At 33.4% G+C, this 13,239-nt stretch overlaps 1 pseudogene; it reads left to right on the top strand.

Annotated features, from left to right (window-relative positions):
* Positions 1-9,768: 9,768 nt before the first annotated feature.
* On the top strand, positions 9,769-12,443 carry LOC129286533 (probable disease resistance protein At5g63020; annotated as a pseudogene).
* Positions 12,444-13,239: the final 796 nt, after the last annotated feature.

The following is a 13,239-nucleotide window of genomic DNA, read 5'->3' as shown; positions in this document are numbered from 1 at the left end:
AAAAATTTATATTTTTAAAAAAATAAAATTAACAAAAAAATGGATAAAACTAATATAAACATAAATATTTAAAACTTTATACAATGATAACAATATTTTTTTGTTATCAATGCCTTAATTATTCAAAAAATATAAGAAATTTACCATAAATAGTTATACAATATAATATATTTGTTTAATAATATTTTTTAGTTGAATGACATTTTAACCCCCATGAAAAAATAACATAATTAACAATAGGGGATTTGAAAAATAAAATTAAAAGTTAGGGGTTAATTTTAAATTTTTAAAGGTAAAAGGTGTTTGTACAACTGTTTTAAAGTTGAGAGAAATTTTATGCGTTTTAGTCTTTTTAAAATAATGAAATTCATCAAAAAATTTCTCCTTTTCATTATTTTTTTGTATTGAAACTGAGGGCTAATATCCCACGTAGATGCACTGGTATAAAAATCTAGTTACTTCATAGAATACAATAGTGTAAAATAATGTTTTAGTTATTTTAATATTTATAACATTTTTAAATAAAATAAATCAAATGAAAAGTATCTAGCTAAATATAATAAATATTTTAATTGTCTATATAAAATTATAAAATTAGTTTATAAAGATCATCATACCTGATTCACCAGCATATATTAAAAAAAAAAAAAAAGTATGGTAATAGTTGCAGCTAATCCCGTTCTTCATGTTTAGGATTATTCAAGCTGACCTATATTTAGGGATGGATCTAGGCTCAGCGTGAGGAGTGGGGATTTTCCTCAAAAAGGGAGAATCTCATCTATGCCTGCCAAAAAATAAAAAATTATATTATTCTAAAATAATTTTGCAATGTCAAATGCTTTTTTTTTAAATATTCCCTCAGTTCACTTTATTAATCACCTTTTAAAAGGATAAAATAATTCACTTTATAAATTATTAAATTGATAGTAATATTTTATTTTAAATAAAATATCTAAACTATTCTTAAAAAGTAAGAGAAAAAAATAAAAAAATAATATTATATAGTTTATTTACTTTTTGAGAGTAATATTTGTAATTTTATTAAATTTTATTTTTTGTACTTTTGTTGTATTGATATTAATGAGATTTGTATAAATAATTTATAAATAGGACCAAAAGGAGTATATTTTAGGAAGAAAAAATAAAATTTTCCTTAATGAAAAAAAAGAACTTTAGATTTACTACCAATGAACAATTATTTTTTAATATATGAATTTAAAATTATAAATTTATGAACATCTAATTGTAAAAATTTGAACTTGCTGTAATGATGAACTTTAGTTTTGAATATATAAAGTAATAAATTATGTACTTTGACTTGTGAGTAAAAAAACATGTATTTGTAAATATTCAAACTGTAAGTTATAAATTTATTAAGTTAGCCAAAAGGAACTTGTCAACCCTAAAGAAGAATTTCACTACCAATGGACAATTATTTATTAATATGTAAATCTAAAGTTGTGAACTTGTGAATATCTAGTTGTAAAAATATGAACTTGCTGTCATGATGAACTTTAATTTTGAATATATGAAGTCATAAATGCTATACTTTGACTTGTGAATAAATGTACATGTACCTATAAATATTCAAACTTTAAATCATAAATTTATTAAATTTGGTCAAGACAAACTTGTCAACTCTAAACAAAAATTTCACTTTCAATGAATAATTACTTATTAATATGTGAATATAAAATTGTAAATTCATGAACATGTAGTTATAAAAATTTAAACTTATACTGGTTGTCTTTTCTCACTAAGGCAATTATGTCCTTTCACTCTAAAACATTTTTGCAAAAAAGACCTTTGGTCTTGCAAACTAATTTCAAAACACATTAGGCCATAAGTGCTTCTTCTTTTTTTTTTTGAAAAAAATACATTCAGGTCCCACAGAAAAAAATTTATTATCGAGAGATTCCATAAATTTTACAAAATACTTTCAAGTCTCAAATCATACTCATTGATAACTTGACTAAGAGCATGGACAACTGAGCAACGATTATTTACAACTTGCTATAATAAGTTATCATTTTCCTTTATAAATTGTAAATTATCATTGCTCAATTGTCAATGCCCAATCAAGTTGTTAATGCACATGATTTAGGATTCAAGAGTATTTTGTGAAATTTATTCGGGGTAATAAACTTTTTTTTGTGGTATCTAAATGCAATTTTCTCTTTTTTTTTTCCTTGGGGGCTCTGGATGAGATTCTCTCAAATGAAAATCCCTATTACCCTTGTTTAATTGCCTTTTTAAAGTGCTTAACAAGAGTGCGCGTATAATGTTTATCTAGATTTTTATATATATATTTGTTCAGATTTAGCAAATTTCTTTTTCAATTTCCTTTTAAATTTAAATTTTCTCCAAGAAAACTTGCAAATAAAGATCTGTCTATTTTGTATTTTGCTAAAAACCATTTCATTCTCATTAAATAAAAATTGAGTCTTTTTTTGGGGCCAAATACGAGACAATTCTATTTATAACCAATCAAAAATTACACATAGAATACAAATATAACAAAACAAGCTAAGAACAAAACAAACTAAAATTAACCAATACCTACTTTCATGAATCTGGAACTTTCAATCCCATCAGTATCATTATGCAGGATATTGAACAAAAAGGATAGTGCAGACTCCAGCCAAGTAGCTTGGAACATCCTCTTTTTTCCACCAACTGCTAAAAAATCTGCAGCTCTATTTCCTAGTATAGAAACCAAGGAGAAAGAAACATCTTGCATAATACGCTTTAGGTCAAAGAGATCATGCAGCAAATCTTTACACTGCCAGTTACACCCTTGAGTAGATCCTTGCATCACAGCCTTGTACAGCACTTCACAGTCAACCTCAAAACAAACATGAACCTCAACAAACCGTTCTCTCAATAACATAGCCTCTGTCAATGCCAAACCTTCAGCCATAAAGGAAGAATTAGCAACAACTGACTTGGCAAAGCCCCTAAAAAACACACCATCATTGCCCTACAAATAACCCCAATTCTCGCCTTCTTAGAACCCATATCAAATGAACCATCACAGTTCATTTTAACACACCCTTCCTCCGGATCTATCTACTTTTTAGAACAAGCAGAATTGACAAGAACTAATTTCCTATCAGATTTCCTCTTCGCTTCCTTAACTTTCCAAAATTCCTTAGTTTGTGCATGCACTAAATTAATCACCCTCTTAGCATTAACCTTCTCATCATTAAACACCCAATTACATCTACTTTTCTAAATCCACCAACACATGGTAACCAACATAGATTTACCATATTCATCAATGCTTTTGCAGTCAATCAACATTTCTTCAAGCCACTTCTCTACAACAACTACCCTTTCATTATTGAAATGGATACCCAAAGAGCATCCAAACCAAACATTTCTTCACCCAAGGAAATAAGAAGAGTAAGTGCTCTACTAATTCAACTTCTTCCCCACAAACTGGACATATAGGATCCCTAACACACTTCCTCTTATACAACGCACTTTTTACAGCAAGTGCTCTATTAAAAACCCTCCATAAGAAATGTTGAACCTTAGATGTAATGGAAATCTTCCAAATAGCCTTCCATAATTTTGATGAAATCTGATAAGAACAACTACGACCCATATCAGACTTGGCAAATATGTCCTCAACTTCCCTCTTAGCCACCATATAACCTGATTTCACAGTATAACCACCATCTTTGTTAGCCAACCAAATACAAGAATCAACAGAATATCTAGAAGGAAGAGGAATCTTCATAATAGCTCCTTTCTCCCTGTCAAAAATTCTATCTTTAATGGCATCAAGTTTTCACCTCCCATCACAAATGAGGTTAGAGACCCTCAACTTCCTCTCTTCATCATTCCTTGCATCAGCCTTCAGTCTATGAGACACAAGTCTAGGGATCCAATAGCTTTCCAAAACCCTTACACTCATACCATCACCAATTTTCCAACAAAATTCCTCCTTCAATAAATCCCTACCTTCGAGTATACTGGACCAACACCAAGAAGCCCTTCCACCCTTCTTAGCTTGCCAAAAATCACACTTGAAAATATAAATGCTTTTCAACAACTTACATCATATATCATTAGGGCTAATCAGAATTCTCCACACTGTCTTGGCAAGTAAAGCCTTATTAAAGCACTTCAAATCTCTAAACCCCATTCCCCCATCAGCTTTAGGACTAGCAAGAGAAATCCAATTTTTCCAATGAATACCTCCCTCCACCACCCTTACACCACCAAAAGTCAACAATTAACCTGTCAATATCCTTACAAGCTTTCTTAGGAAAAGAAAAGCAAGTCATAGGATAAATTAGGATAGAATTTGCCATAGCTTTAATCAGCACTTCTTTCCCAACAAAAGTTAGCATTTTTTGTCTCTAGCCCTATAACTTCAAACCAATTTTGTCCTTTACAAAAGCAAGTGCAGCCGCCTTTGATCTTCCCTAAACAATTGGCAAGCTGAGGTATTTTCCAGGTTGGTCAGAAAACTGAACTCCCATCAATTTAGACACTTCCACTCTCTTGTCATGTGAGGTATTTTTTGAAAAGAACAAGCATGACTTATCATAATTGATTTTCTGCCTAGAAGCTATACAATAAGTCTCCAAAATCCTCTTAATAACCTGACAATTAATTTTATTAGTATTCAAAAAGAGCAAAGCATCATCCGCAAAAAGACAATGTGACAAGATTGGAGCTCCACGTGCAAGTTTAATGCCCCTTAACTCATTCTTTTCCACATGATACTAAATCATTAAAGAAAGCACTTCAACAGCAATAATAAAGAGATAAGGAGATAATAGATCTCCTTGCCTCACACCACATCCAGGATCAAAGCAAGCAACCTCTCTACTAGAAACTTGAAGATAAAACTGAACAGAGGTAATGTACTTCATCAACCATGCAACCCAACTTTCACAAAACCCCATTTTCAACATTACAACCTTTAAAACATCCCATTCCACTTTATCATATGCTTTATTCATATCAATCTTCAAAGCAAACTCCCATTTACCACCATCCTTCTTATTCCTCAAATAATGGAAGGCTTCATAAGCTATAATAACATTGTCTTGAATTAAACGACCAACAATAAAGGCCCTTTGAAAGGCAGAAATTATTTTATCCATTAATAACTCATTCTACTAGTCAAGATTTTAGCAATGATCTTATAAGAAACATTGCAAAGACCAATAGGTCTAAAATGACCAACATCCTCAAGTTTGTCAACCTTAAGAATAAGAACAACATTAGTAGCATTAATAACATCAAGACCATCCTTGTTACTAAAAAATCCATTACCATCTTGCAGACTTCCTTCCTCACTTCAGGCCAAGAAGATTGATAAAATAAAGTAGAAAATTCATTAGGACCAGGGGCTTTATTAGAACTCAAACTGAATACTGCTTCCTCAATTTCATATTCAATCACTGCATATGTCAATCTTCTATTATCATCATTAGATACAACTTCCTTGACATATCACAGCACTTCATCTAAATTTTGACTATCAGAAGCAGTAAAGAGAGACTTATAAAATCTAGAGAAAGCATCATCAATCTCCTTTCTATCCTTTATCCATTGACTAGCCTCATTTTTCAACTTCAAAACCTTATTTCTTTACCTTCTCTGTATAACCGTATTGTGAAAGAACCTTGTATTCCTATCACCAAAATTCAACCAGCTAATTCTGGATCTTTGCCACCAGTAAACTTCTTCTCTATACCAAGCAGCTTCAATTTCACCCATAATCTCCTCTACCTCCTTCACGCTTGCTTCAGTTAAAGGCTCATTTAGATAGTTAGTCAATTTCCTTCTTAATTCATCAATCAGCCTCTTGTTATTAGGAAAAACAAGCCTACTCCACTTAACCAGAGCCTCTTTGCAAGCAATCAGCCTTCTCACTAAGTCACAAAACCCAGAATCCATAATACCATTCACACTGTTCCACCCATCCCTCACAACTCTATTGTAATCAGCATAAGTGATCCAGTTTAGCTCAAATTTAAAAGCTCATGGTGTTTTTCATCATAATAACAACAATCCACAGCAATTACATGATGATCTGAACCATTAGGTTTTGTATGAAACACCATAGCTTTCTCAAAAAATTCTCTAAACTCCACATTACCAAGAGCCCTATCAATCCTTTCCCTTACAAAAGCCTCCCCTTACCTCCCATTGCACCATGTGAATTTAGAGCCTTTAAACTCTAGATCCATAATATTGCAGTCAGATGAAAGACTCTGAAAATTCAGAATTCTTCTCAAAGCCCTTGGCCTACCTCCCTCCTTCTCAAATTGACTTAACAAGTCATTAAAATCACTAACTACCAGCCAAGAACCAGTCACACCAATAGCTAATCTCCTTAATTGATTCCACACCACATTCCTTTCCCTTTCCTCTGGTGAACCATAGATAAAAGTAATAAACTGAGGCACATTATCCTCGACAGTAGTTAAATCAACATGTACCAAATTCTTAGAACTGAAAATAACATTCAAAACCACATCATTATTCCACCAAATAGCCAAACCTCTAGAAAGTCCCTTAGGTTCAATATACATATCATTAACCATCCCACATCTTCTCATAATTCTCACAGCTGTCCTCCTTTTCATCTTAGTTTCCATAAGGTAGATAATAAAGGGATTATATCTCCACACCAAATCCCTCAAGTTATTGACCGTCAAGGATCTACCTAAACCTTGACAATTCCAAGAAATTAACCTCATGGCATTATAGGGGCTGTTACAGGCCAGCCACCCATGCCTTCAGTTTTCACCAACTTCCTTCCTTTTTTGCTACTTGCACCAATAACAAAACCAATATGACCATCATTCCCAGAATCCTGAGCTTGAGGTAAGCACTCAGCCACTTCACAATCATCCATTCTACCTCTTCGCTCTTTTTTCAACATGCTCCTCCTCATCCTAGCTTTAGTTTTCCTCAAATTTTCAGCATAAGAAGAAATAGATGGCTTTGAATTCTATACATCTACCATAACCTTTCTCCTTTTACTACACTCAGCTTCAACCAAATCATCAGCATTCCTTTTCAACTGTAGCTTACTAATACAATCAGCCACCTCCACTATCTCCTTACCAACATAAGGAACAATTGTCTTCATAGCCAAATCATCATACAGAGGATTAATCAACTCCGGAGTAGAATCCAAATTCTGAGCTACTCTAGAATCTTCCACCACCTCCTGACGATGCAACTTCTTAGAAGCATTAGTACAACTAGGACTAACATCATGAGTTCCGGTATCTAGTAACCCAGGATAATTGCAATGTGCACTTTGAGGACAGTCTCCCTTCAAACCACAAGACTCACACCAAAATGTCTCATCTGGATCAGAATTCTCATCTAACATAGCATTTCTACTTCGTCCCATCTGATGCTGCTCTACTGATCTATTTTTAGATTTTATAACAAATATATCATCATTTATAACAAAAAAAAAAGGATTTCGAAGACTAACCTCACTCCCACCATCATCCTTGGATCTTCTTTTCATTTGTCTCTACCACTTCAAATTAATTTCTGACCAACCATCCTTAACTACATTTAGAGCTTCCTCCCAAGTCCTTACTTGACTAGTAGAAAGCCAAGCTCTATATCTAGGTTCATGAGGATTAATAATTGACATTAACCTCTCTACACCATAACCTCGAAAATCATGGCCAATTTTACCTCAATAAAAACAAAAGCTCTATAACTTCTCAAACCTCACAAATGCCCAAGCCCGATCATTATTAGGCTTAAGAATCCAAAAACCAGTCATAAGAGGCTTCCTCAGATCCAAAATCACTCGCACCTGTAAATAACTTCTTAACAATCTGCCATTATATCTTGGATCCTCTGCCATCACCACTTCACCCACACGCCAACTAATACAAATTGCATTCTTAAGATACATAGCTTCTAGCGGCATATTATGAATCTGAATCTAACAAGGTAAAAAACCAAAATCGTAACTCTCAACTAACATGTACCTCTTCCGCTCTTGAAGATTCAATAAGTGACCATTAATAGGCCATGGTCGCCCTCTTAGGATTCGATTGCATTCCACTTCATCAGTGAATTTGAAAAGAAAAGCGTTCTTCTTAATATTAACAACATCTAAACCAGACGACATATTCCAAGCTTTCCTTACCACCGATTCCACCGTTGGTTTATTAATCTCCTTATCTGAGATAATCTTTCCAATCAAGGTTCTCGACGAATCCTCAAAACTCCATATCAATGGCTCAACAACAATGTTATCCAGATCATCATTGACAACTGACGACGATGCCGTCATCGTCGTCGTCACTCACCTCTACCACAGATAGACACCAGTTACTGCTATGCCTCCGATCACCGGCTCGCTCCACCACCACTTTCCCGCCAAAAAACTGTTGCACTCAACTAACACTCACACGTGCCAGAGCACGGAGAGAACTCTCACCCACACGCACCTAGCACAGAGGGAACTTTTTTGTATACATTAAAATTGAGTCCTTTTGAAACAAACAAAATATAACTAGAAAAATACCTAAAACGCAAGAAATACAATGAAATGTTAAGCATTTTTAAACCCATGCATTATTTGTCCATCACAACTTTATTTAGTTTTCATTTTCTATTAAGTTGTCAACAAAGCTTGAAGTATTTATATGTTATGAGGAACCTTAAAGTAATTTTTTTAAAACAAACCATCCTTCATATATTAGTCCTTACTTTGTATTCTTTCTTGCTACTGGCAAATAGTAATAGCAAAAGTAAGAAATCAAGTAGGATTGGATTCAGTGAAATGATCTAGTTACTGACAACGTGAGGAACTAAACTTTGGATTCTCTTTAGAAGGTATGCTTACATTCTATACCCGATGGTACCTTGATCATGATTACTTTTAATAGAAGGATACATTTAAGCAATTAAAAAATAAAAGTAAGGAATAAAGCTCACCCAAAAAATAAAAAACACGAGAAGCAGCAGCAGCAAAGAATAAAGCAAGGGAGCGACAATGAAGCGAGCATAAAAGCGAATATGTTTTGTTCAATAAATGAAAAGATGCTAAAGCAACATATTTAATTCTTTTAATGAAGAAATATGCTTTGCGTTACTGAGAGAGGAGAAAAAAGAACTATGCTTTGCTTCAGTCTCGGTTTTTTGTGATGTAATTGTTGGTTACACACACACACATTCTGGTTAAATCTTTAATTTATTGATAATAATGAGAATAATATTAAAATAATATTGTCAAAAGTGAATTATCAATATAAAATATAAAAATAATTGAATGAAATCATATTATATATATATATATATAAATTATGAACAAGTGTAACATACTTTCAATTTCTTGCGTCAACTACAAATAATTATGATTTAGGAGAATTAGATTTAATATATCTATATATATTCAATTTCATAAAAGTAATTGAATGATCAATTAATTTTATATATAGAAATATGATTTTCTTTTACAAGTAAGGCTAACCATCAATTCAAATAAAATTGATAGAAGTTATGTAGCGGTGTTTTAGAAAATTATGGCAAAACTATTTTGTATAATTTGTAAGTAATGTAAATTACCGTAATTTTTCTATGGTTGGGGCTTCCAATTTAATTGTGAAAAATAAAACATAATAGTGGAACTAATCTCACAGGATATAGTCAAACATTTCTCTGCGCCAACCCTAAACATTACTCGTCGCATTTCTATATTCTCCTTCTCAATTTCGATCTTTAGTACTTCTTCAATTTGGTGCATCCAACAAAAACATGGCTGACTTCATTACTCCGGTCTTCGAGATCATAACTTGTTTGTATGGTTATTGCGCCAAACGAGTAGAATCAATACGCAAGCCTGGAGAGGAGCTCAACTCTTTGAGAAATGCTTCAAATCAACTCAATAGCATGTACCTTGACGTCAAGATGAAGGTAGAAACAGCACAACAAGATCCAGATCTGGAGCTAATGGTTTTGAATGTGGTAAAGAATTGGATGGGCAAAGTTGAAGACCTTCTAGAAGAAGTCCAGACCATTCTGCGTGAAGGTGATCAAGCAATGCAATCTAAGTGCTTTGGAGGTCGCTGTCCCAAGAATTGTCGAGCTAGATACAAGCCCCATAAGGTGGTTACCAAGAAGTTGAATGACGTCGATGATATTATAAGCAAAGGGCAATTTGGTGTTGTAGCAGAGAAATTTGCTCATGATCGGTTTGATGAACTTCCTGTGGATAAGGCTGTGGGTATAGAGTCAACATTTGAGGAGCTACGTTCGTGTTTTGAGAACAATCAAGTGGGCATCATTGGCTTGTATGGAATGGGTGGGGTGGGCAAAACCACTTTACTTAGAAAATTCAATAATGAGTTCCTTTCAACAAAAACACAAAGTGTAATTATCTAGGTTGTGGCGTCTAAAGATGCAGATCCAAGAAAAATTCAAGAAGGCATTTGAAAGAAATTACGTGTCCAAGATGATAATTGGGATGAATGGACGATGGATGGTAAAGCTCTTTTTTTGTACAGTTCCTTAAAGAAGAAAAACTTTGTGTTGTTATTAGATGATGTGCGGGAAAGAATTGATCTGTTGAAATTAGGGGTTCCTTCCCCTAATAATTATCCTAAATGTAAGATAATATTCACTACTTGGTCCGTAAAGGTATGTGGCCAAATGGATGCACAAAGAATCATAAGGGTAAATTGCCTCGCACCAGATAAGGCATTTGAGTTATTCAAAAAAAAAGTGGGTGAAACTACTCTTGAAGGACATCATATATTAAATCTTGCAAAACAAGTGGTGGATGAGTGTAAAGGGTTGCTACTTGCTTTTTGTTATGTTGGGCGTGCCATGGCTAATAAGGTGAATCCCAAAGAATGGAAGCGTGCCATGGAAGTTTTGAGGAGTCATCCCTCAATGGTCTCAAGTATGGCTGACGATGTCTATCACATGCTTGGATTTAGTTATGATAGATTGCCAAGTGATACCCACAAAAATTGTTTGTTGTATTGTGTTCTATTCCCTGAGGATTATGAAATTGAAAAAGAAGAGCTTATTTTACTATGGAAAGCAGAGGGATTTTTGGCTGAATATAATGATAATATATATGAAGCACGTAAGGAAGGAGAAGATATAATATCAAGCTTGAAGTATGCTTGCTTGTTGGAAAATGGTGATGAAGAAAATAAACTTAAGATGCACGATGTGATAAGAGACATGGCTCTTTGGATAGCATGTGATCATGGGAAGAAGACAAGATTCTTTGTAAAAGATTGTTCCAATACTAGAGACCTTGAAGCATACAATCATGCCAAGTGGAATGAGGTAGAAAGGTTATCTCTGTGGGGCAAGGTTGATATCACTCAAAATTTCTCCCAAAAACCTCATTGCCCTAATCTCAACACTATGCTTTTGCGGGATACTCTGGTACAAGACTTTCCGACTGAGATATTTGTCCTCCCAAGTGCTATTAGAGTGCTAGACTTGTCATGTAATAGGGGAATCAGAAGTCTGCCATCAACAATCGGGGACTTCATAAACTTGGAACATATGAACCTATCCTTTACTTGCATAGCAAAAATGCCAAAGAAGTTGAAGAATTTGAAGAAGTTGAGGAACTTGTTGTTGGATGAAATTGATGAACACCTTGAATTGCCAAGGGAAGTTATACCCAGTTTGTCATCTCTTCAAGTTTTTAGTTTGGAATCACTTCTTAGAGGTGGAGTGATTGATGAAAATATGTTGTTGGATGAGTTAGAAGGCTTAGACCACCTTCAAGATATATGCATTTCTATCTATAGCCGCCCCTCTCTTCAAAAAATATTGACCTCCTCAAAATTGCAAATGCGCATGTATCATTTGGTGGTTGGATTTGAACCTGATGCAAGCTCACTCCACGACTTGTTCTCATCACTTGTAAACATGGAGCATCTTGAATTATTATACGTTGTTGGTCTCATAGTATCAGAGGATTCTAAAGCAGAAAATATTCCAAGGGTATCATCTTGGGGGCACGAATGTACAATCAACCTTCGCTGTTTGGGTCTTCGGGGGTGTGATACTATATTTAACTTAAATTGGCTTATACATGCTCCAAACCTTGAATTCCTTTATTTACAGGAATGTAATTCATTGGAGGAAGTTATAACAGAAGACTTTGGGAATGTTGACTCAGAGAGAGTTAAAAGTAATCTTTTTTCTAGTCTCATTCTTCTTCGGCTGCAAAGTCTGAGCAACATGAGGAGTATTTGTAGAATGCCATTACAATTTCCTTGTTTGAAGTATATTGAAGTAGACAACTGCCCCAATCTGAAGAAGCTTCCATTTAATTCTCAAAGTGCATTGAAAAATCTTAAGACCTTCATGGGAGAATATGATTGGTTGGATCAATTGCAATGGGAAGACGAAGCCGCCAAACAACTTTTTTTAAAACTTAAATGACCGCACCAATGATTTCTCCCAAGTAGTCATCACCATCAGGTAAGTTTTAAAGTTATTCTCAACTCCATATAAATGTTAATGCTTTCTCATCGATCCAAGCGGTGCATGCATATAAATATTTATCATGCGATTATTATATTTTTGAAGAATCTATTTTCCCAACATTTTATTTGTAGTGTTTCCTCTAATTGACTTTTTAAACGTTTTAAACTTCGTTGAATATTTAACTAAAGTATATTAAGTTAGAAAATTTTGATATTATGATCTTTACCTGCTCATGTCTTCTTTGTAGACTAGTATAGAACTGCAAAAATAAATAAAGTGGAATAGTAAAAATTGTAAATAATTTTTTGACATTTAATCTGTTTGGTGCTCCATTATGTTGTTTACTTTTATAGTCTTTTGTTTTTGGTTTTTGGGCCTGATTTTACTTGATACTCTTTGATGGTTATTTATTTAGGCCCATTCTTTGTGGGTTTTTGATAGTGGGCTTTGCATCGTTTGTTTTGTCTCCACTTGGGCTTTTTTGTATGGGCTGTTTCTTTTGTTTAATTTTGGAAAATGATTACTAGGAATTTTTAGTAAACAATTTTAATTCCATAAAAAAAATTCAATCAACTTTTTTATAAAAATAATAAAACACCATTGTAATTTGAAAAGCAACACATTAGAGATAATTTAGAAGAGACTACTGAGCATTCAACTGGCAAATTTATTGATTTATAGAATCAAATTTTTTGAAGTTGGGATTCATAAATTTCTGTAAACTTTTTTTTTCCAATATTTTTCATTTTATTATTTTATTATAAA

Source organism: Prosopis cineraria, unplaced genomic scaffold (genome assembly GCF_029017545.1).
Source record: "Prosopis cineraria cultivar Desert tree isolate PC_DT_omini unplaced genomic scaffold, ASM2901754v1 PC11, whole genome shotgun sequence".
NCBI classification, from domain to species: domain Eukaryota; kingdom Viridiplantae; phylum Streptophyta; class Magnoliopsida; order Fabales; family Fabaceae; genus Prosopis; species Prosopis cineraria.
Note: the sequence above shows the minus strand (reverse complement) of the source record. Positions and strands in the feature narration are given on the sequence as shown.